The 7,382-nt window shown below is 44.8% G+C and overlaps 1 pseudogene; it reads right to left on the minus strand.

Moving 5' to 3' along the window:
• Nucleotides 1-622: 622 nt before the first annotated feature.
• On the minus strand, nucleotides 623-1,709 carry LOC147737719 (uncharacterized; annotated as a pseudogene).
• Nucleotides 1,710-7,382: the final 5,673 nt, after the last annotated feature.

A 7,382-nucleotide genomic window follows, 5' to 3' on the forward strand; every position in this document is an offset into this window, starting at 1 on the left:
CCAAATGACAACACTTGCGTCTTTGTGTGCCTGTTATAGGATAATATGACTGAAACCTCTAGAAATATATCTATGTTTATAAGTTTCTCCTTTATGGCCATGTCTGTTTTTTTGGTAAAAGGCTATAAATTGGATTTGATGTTTGATTGGATTCTAATCTCTTTTCTTTACACAATTCCGTCTGGAGCACGATCCCACTGTGTGTTGTATTCTGCAATGCTTCAATGTGTAATCTTTGCTGAAAAAATACTTCAGATAGTACAGAATTCTCACCAAATTTAGAGGACCAGAGCCTTGATACAGAATAACTGCATTTGCCTCCAATGGCATACAGAACAACATTTTAAATCCTCTGCACTGTCTTTAAAGTAAAGGGTAGCTATGGACCTAAATGTCACCAGTCAATGAACCTGAACTATATTCCAAAGAGCAACCTGAAATCTTGTGATATAAATCGGATAGTTTATGCCAGGAACAACTGAAAAACCCTACAGTGAAAAAAAAAACTTTTGGAATTGTCTGTATCCAAAACAGAATAATATAACTAATCTTACAATGCATAAAAAAGTGAAAACAAGCCTATTTAAAGAAGCTTTCCTAGCCACCCAGGAAACTTTTGAGATTATCTCCGAACAGTGTGTATTCTTTCATGCTGAATGAGATTACCTATGTAATTGAAGCTTTTCAGGCACCGTTTAGGCTCTTCTCCAGTGTGCCTTTTCTCATGTCGAATAAGACTGGATTTGAGACTGAAACATTTCTGGCACTCCGAGCAGTGATAAGGCTTTTCTTCAGTATGTGTTCTCTCATGTTGAGTGAGAATGTATTTGCGAGTGAAAGTTTTCTGGCACTCCAAGCACTGATATGGCTTTTGTCCAGTGTGTGTTTTCTCCTGTCGAATGAGACTAATTTTGAGACTGAAGCTTTTCTGGCACTCCGAGCACTGATACGGTTTTTGCCCAGTGTGTAGTCTTTCATGTTGAGTTAGACTGCCTTAGTGACTGAAGCTTTTCCGGCACTCCGAGCACTGATAAGGCTTTTCTCCAGTGTGTGTTCTCTCATGTTGAGTGAGATTGAATTTATGACTAAAACTTTTCTGGCACTCCGAGCACTGATATCGCTTTTGTCCATTGTGTGTTTTCTCATGTCGAATGAGACTAATTTTGAGACTGAAGCTTTTCTGGCACTCCGAACACTGATACGGTTTTTGCTCAGTGTGTATTCTTTCATATTGAGTTAGATTGGCTTTGATATGAAGCTTTTCTGGCACTCCAAGCACTGATAAGGCTTTTCTCCGGTGTGTGTGTTCTCTCATGTTGAGTGAGATTGAATTTATGACTGAAACTTTTCTGGCACTCCGAGCACTGATACAGCTTTTCTCCAGTGTGTGTTTTCTCATGTCGTATGACACTAATTTTGAGACTGAAGCTTTTCTGGCACTCTGAGCACTGATAAGGCTTTTCTCCAGTGTGTGTTCTCTCATGTTGAGTGACTTTGAACTTTTGACTGAAACTTTTCTGGCACTCCGAGCACTGATACAGCTTTTCTCCAGTGTGTCTTCTCTCATGTTGAGTGAGATTGAATTCATGACTGAAACTTTTCTGGCACTCCGAGCACTGATAAGGTTTTTGACAAGTGTGTGTTCTCTCATGTTGAGTGAGATTGAATTTTTGAGTGAAACTTTTCTGGCATCTCATCTCAACAGGCATCTTTGCTTATTCTTCCTTCAAATCTTCCTGGAGCATTCCTATTGCACTTTGGACGATGTCTCTAACAGGTTACAGTCTGATACAGTCTCCGGATGGATTCTTATCAGCAGTTACTCATTTTGTGAGTCAAGCATTTCCCACATTAATTTAGGAGTTTTATAAAGCAGAGATAAGATGTTAGACTGGTGTTTAGTGTTTACAAGTGCTTTTGCATACAAGTTTCCTTTTAACTCTGCTTTTCCTTGCAAATGGTATTAAGCACTGTGGCTACTGAGACATGTTGTCCATTTCCTTTTGTGAGACAATCAACATTTATGATTCATTTCTACCACAACAGTGTGATGTATTTCAAATGTTTGCCTAAGTTTTAAATTAGTTTGATAAATAGAGATGGCGGCATAATCCTCTCTATATATTAGATATGGCACTGTGATTTTATTATTTATTTATTTTATAGTTTGAAATGTCTCAATAATGTCAGATTGCTTAAAACATTGAGTGGCAGGATTAGAACAGCATATTTGGCATTATCATAATGACAATAATTCAAGTTAGCCTGAACAAAGTGGGTTTTAAGGGCTTCCGAAAACTGTACAGAGTATGTTGAGTTCAGATATACAGAGGCAAGGGAAGACGTGGATATTGCAAGAAAGATAGTTTTAAACTATTGTGGCATTAAAGTTTATTACTTCTAGCAGAGAGTATCTTTGGCTACTGAGTCCTATTTGAGTGTGTTCACTTTCTTGAAATCCAGGAAAGACATTTAACAAGGACTTTCGTTTACACTGTGTTTGTTCTCGCTGGTCTTTTAATAATCAGATGACAAAAATGTGTTCCCTCACTTTCAAGTAGTTCTAACAATGCCGCTGACATTTAAGCAAGCATATGTTTTAGCTCGTGGTCAGCTTCTCTAGGACCTTTCATCAGATTGCATTCACATCAATAGTTAACTTACTTTAATGAGCAGTGCATGGACCTCCTCTTATCTGCTTACATTTGTAAGTAATAAAATATCTTCTGGTTATGAAAATGTGTTTGCAATTAGTGTTTGCACTGGACCTACATTTGGGTTTGATTTACATTTAAGAAGCCATTCAATTCTGATAACTCACACTTGATTAAACCTTCTGAACTCTTTACTTTGAGGCTGTGTGAAGCACAATAAAATATTTGAATTAGAAAAATCAGCTTCAGGCTTAGTAGTTTTCTCTGTTCTCAGTTGGTTGCCACACTTGCTTTTAAAGTTTTTGCTAACTTAGAACTTCGGGTCATTTTCACTTTCTCAAAACAATCATTCTTGTTCGTCTTCACCTTCTCAAAACAATCATTCTTGTTTGTGGAGGTTTTGTTGTTTGGTATTAAGTCACTATTTTGATTTCACAGTCCATTCTTTGCCACCCTGTAGAATTAAATTGAAATAGTTAATAAAAGCAAATTGGCAAAAAGAGATATTTATAAGCCGATTCAATTAATAGAGTTGTCATTTTTAGAATGGAAGTAGAGAAGGTTTGAGCTGCTTTGCGAGGAGTTTGTAGTGACACAGTGCGCAACAGGAGCAGGAGACCACTAGGACCAAAGCAGCAGGCACAAGGCGGCCACTGGTGCCCAGCTCCTGCAGTTGTTTAAGTAACGTCAGATCATGAATTGGCCTTTTCTGGGTGCAGGGGCCTTGCAATTTCCAGAGTACTCTTTACTACATTTGCATGGAAAATACAACATTTAGAGAAAAGGGAGGGGGTGCCGGGACAAGGATGAGGGGCTACATCTGTTTGTGTGGTCTTTGCCGAGAAGAACAAGTTACTTACCTCCGGTAACGCTTTTTCTGGTAGATACAGTATCTGCCTGTGGATTCCTCACCTTGTGAATATCCCCCTTGCGTCCGCAACATTCGGAAATTCTTTTGTAGCTTCGCGCCGACGTGGACGACGTCATAGAGGCACGGCATCGCACGCGACTCTGGTGACATCAGCGACATTACAATAGGCCCACGCCGGGTGATGACGTCAGTTCCGCCCTTTTTTCGTGGCTTCGAGGCACACGGACGGACCAATGACAGTAGGAATATACACAGTATACACAGTATACAAATGTCAAGGTAACACACACAGTGTGAAACAAATGCAAATATTTTACAGTAACTTCGGAATAGAAGAGTGGACAACGGGGAGGCGGGTGGGTCAGTGAGGAATCCACAGGCAGATACTGTATCTACCAGAAAAAGCGTTACCAAAGGTAAGTAACTTGTTCTTCTGATAGGTACATCTGCCAGTGGATTCCTCACCTTGTGAATAGAGTCCCACAGCAGTCCCCACTCCCGGAGTAGGGCGTCCACTCTCCTATACCAGAAAATCCTGGAGGACAGAGCGCGTAAAGTGACCCTCCCTCCTCACCTCGGCATCCAAGCAGTAATGCTTAGCGAAAGTGTGGAGGGAGGTCCAAGTCGCAGCCCTACAAATATCCTCTACAGGAACACCCCTAGATAAAGCAGAAGTTGACGACTTAGCTCTAGTAGAGTGAGCTCTTATACCCTCTGGAGGTTCCTTACCGGCCAAAGAGTAGCAGATCTTTATACAGAGGATGATCCATCTTGAAAGAGTGCGCTTGTGCACCGCTCTTCCTTCCTTGCAGCCACCAAATCCAACGAAGAGCTGGTCATCCACTCGATAGTCTCTAGTCCTATCGAGATAAAAGCTCACCGCCCTCTTACGGTCCAGATGGTGTAGTCTCTCCTCCTCCTTGGAAGGGTGAGGGGGAGGATAAAAGGTAGGAAGGGTAATAGACTGTCCTAGTTGGAAGGGAGTTACCACCTTAGGGAGAAAAGCAGCCCTGGTCCTAAGAACCATTCGATCAGCATGAATGGTCAAGAATGGGGGCTTGGAACTAAGAGCTTGAAGCTCACTCACCCTCCTTGCCGATGTAATCACAACCAGGAAGACCGTCTTAAAAAACAAAAGCCTCATGGGACACTTGTGTAAGGGTTCGAAGAGAGAACCCATCAAGAAGGTTAAAACAAGATTTAAATCCCATTGAGGCACAATAAAGGGAGTAGGAGGGAACTTATTTGTGAGGCCCTTCAAAAACCTTAAAACCACTGGAGACTTGAAAAGAGACGGCTGATCCGGCAAACAGAGAAATGCCGAAAATGCCGAAAGATAACCCTTGACTGTGGCAACAGCAGATCCTTGCTGTGCCAAAGAAAGAGCAAATTGAAAAATATCGGACAAACAAGCCTTCAAAGGGTCAACAGATTTCTCCCCACACCAAGAGACAAATTTAGACCATCTATATGAATAAATGGATTTAGTGGAGTCACGCCTATCCGAAAGAATGACATCCACCACATCGTGTGGGAGAGAAAAGGAGTTCAGGTTGCCCCATTCAATCTCCAGGCATGAAGGTGTAATGTCTGGAGGTGGGGGTGTAGAACCTGCCCCTCCATCTGTGAGAGGAGATCTGCCCTGAACGGGAGACGGAGCGGCGGGCGAGAGGAGAGGTGGAGAATATCCGTGTACCACACCCTTCTTGGCCAATCCGGGGCAACCAGAATAACTTGGGCCCGGTCTTGGTTAATCTTCCTCAGAACCCGAGGAATCAAAGGTATGGGAGGAAAAGCGTAAAAGAGTTGATTTCCCCAACTCAATTGAAACGCGTCCCCCAAGGCTCCTTGCATCGGATCCTGGAGACTGCAGAATGACGGGCAGTGAGCATTCTCGCGAGTCGCAAACAGGTCCACACGAGGAGTCCCCCACGTCTGAAAGACGTGACAAACCACCTCCGGGTGAAGCCTCCACTCGTGGTCGGCCGAGAACTGCCGACTGAGACTGTCTGCACGTACGTTCAGAACTCCGGCCAGATGATTCGCCAACAGACAAATCTGATGGTCCTGAACCCAGGACCAGAGGCGCAGAGACACTGCGACCCCACTCCTCCCTGCTTGTTGTCATACCACATCACGGTGGTGTTGTCCGTCAGGACCTGAACAGACCGACTGCGAAGGGAAGGGAGGAAGGCCTTGAGTGCCAACTGAATCACCCGTAACTCTAGAAGGTTGATGTGAAGCAACCTTTCCTCTGGAGACCAAAGAACTTTGACCTCCAGATCCCCCAGATGAGCACCCCAACCTAGAGTGGATGCATCCGTAATCACTGTGGCCACCGGGGGAGGCAGATGAAAAGGCTTTCCCTGAGAAAGATTGCCTTCCACGCTCCACCAAGATAGATCTGTCGCAGTTTCTCTGGAGATCCTCACAGACTCCCTGAGATCTCCGTTGTGCTATACCACTGCCTGCGGAGGCACCACTGGAGCGCCCTCGTGTGCCATCGTGTATGGTTGACCAAAAGAATGCAAGAAGCCATCAGACCGGGCAGGCGAAGGACCTTCAGGACTGCAACGACCGCTCCATTTAAAAATAAAGGAATCATTTCCAGTATGTCGCAAATTCTTTGAGGAGGAGGGAATGCACGACATACAGTTATGTCCAGTACCGCACCTATGAACAGGATGCGTTGGGAGGGCACCAGGTGAGACTTGGGTACATTTATTGAAAAACCCAACTGGTACAACAACTGAGTTGTCTCCTGGAGATGCTGGAGCACTTTCTCTGACGACTCTGCGTTGATCAGCCAGTCATCCAAATAGGGGAATACTGGAACCCCCGATCTTCTGAGATGTGCAGCCACCACCGCCATCACCTTGGTGAAGACTCGAAGCGCAGTAGTAATTCCAAAAGGAAGGACCGCAAACTGATAATGTTGCGATCCCACCGTGAAACGGAGATACTTCCTGTGGGACTTCAGGATTGGGTTGTGAAAATATGCATCCTGCAAGTCGAGCGACACCATCCAGTCTTCTTCCAGCATTGCCTGAAGAACCTGCGCAAGGGTGAGAATCTTGAACTTCTCTTGTTTCAGATAAAAATTCAAGATCCTGAGATCCAGGATTGGACGAAGTCTGCCATCCTTCTGTTAAAACCTAGACTGCAGTGTCAACATTATCGGCGCCATCTTGCCCCCTTTTCGAGCCCATTCGTGCGCATAAGCGGCAGCCATTTTAAATACCATGGCCTCTCTGCCCATTGCCGACAGCCAGCGCATCTCTCTCTCTCTTGACCTCGCAAGCATCCCCCGCGCGCTCACAGCCCCCGCTCTCACATGCCTTGGGCCATAAACCCCTCTTCAGCACAACTCTGCCTCGGAACCCCATCCTGTTCCCGGCTCAACACCTCCCTCCATTCCTTTCATGATCCCGGGTCCTTTGATAAAAACCCCCCTTTCCTCTGTGCCCGTTTGTCTTACTCGTTCCCAGGCCACCACCTGGCCCTGCGGATACTGTTTGTTGCCCCCCCATACAGTAGGAAGCTTCTCCCATCAAAGGATCCACGAGTTGATCAAAGCCCCCGCCCCATGAGATCCGATCAATCACATACATTCCGTGAATCGGCGGAATGTCCAGCTGCGCGACAATCATCACCTGTTGTAACCGGGGTGGGGACTTCAACTGTAATGTGTGTGGGAACGGGCCTGAAGCGGGGATTCCGAGGATGTCCTTTCATACTTCAAAGCATTTGCAAGAATGTGCCACATGCAATAAACTGTAATAAAGATCGTAAACCTGTGTATAAGAGGCCACGACTCAGAGATGCGGTTAGAGCACCTCGAGAAGATACCCTGTTGT

Source organism: Lissotriton vulgaris, chromosome 1_1, assembly GCF_964263255.1.
Source record: "Lissotriton vulgaris chromosome 1_1, aLisVul1.2, whole genome shotgun sequence".
NCBI classification, from domain to species: Eukaryota; Metazoa; Chordata; class Amphibia; order Caudata; family Salamandridae; genus Lissotriton; species Lissotriton vulgaris.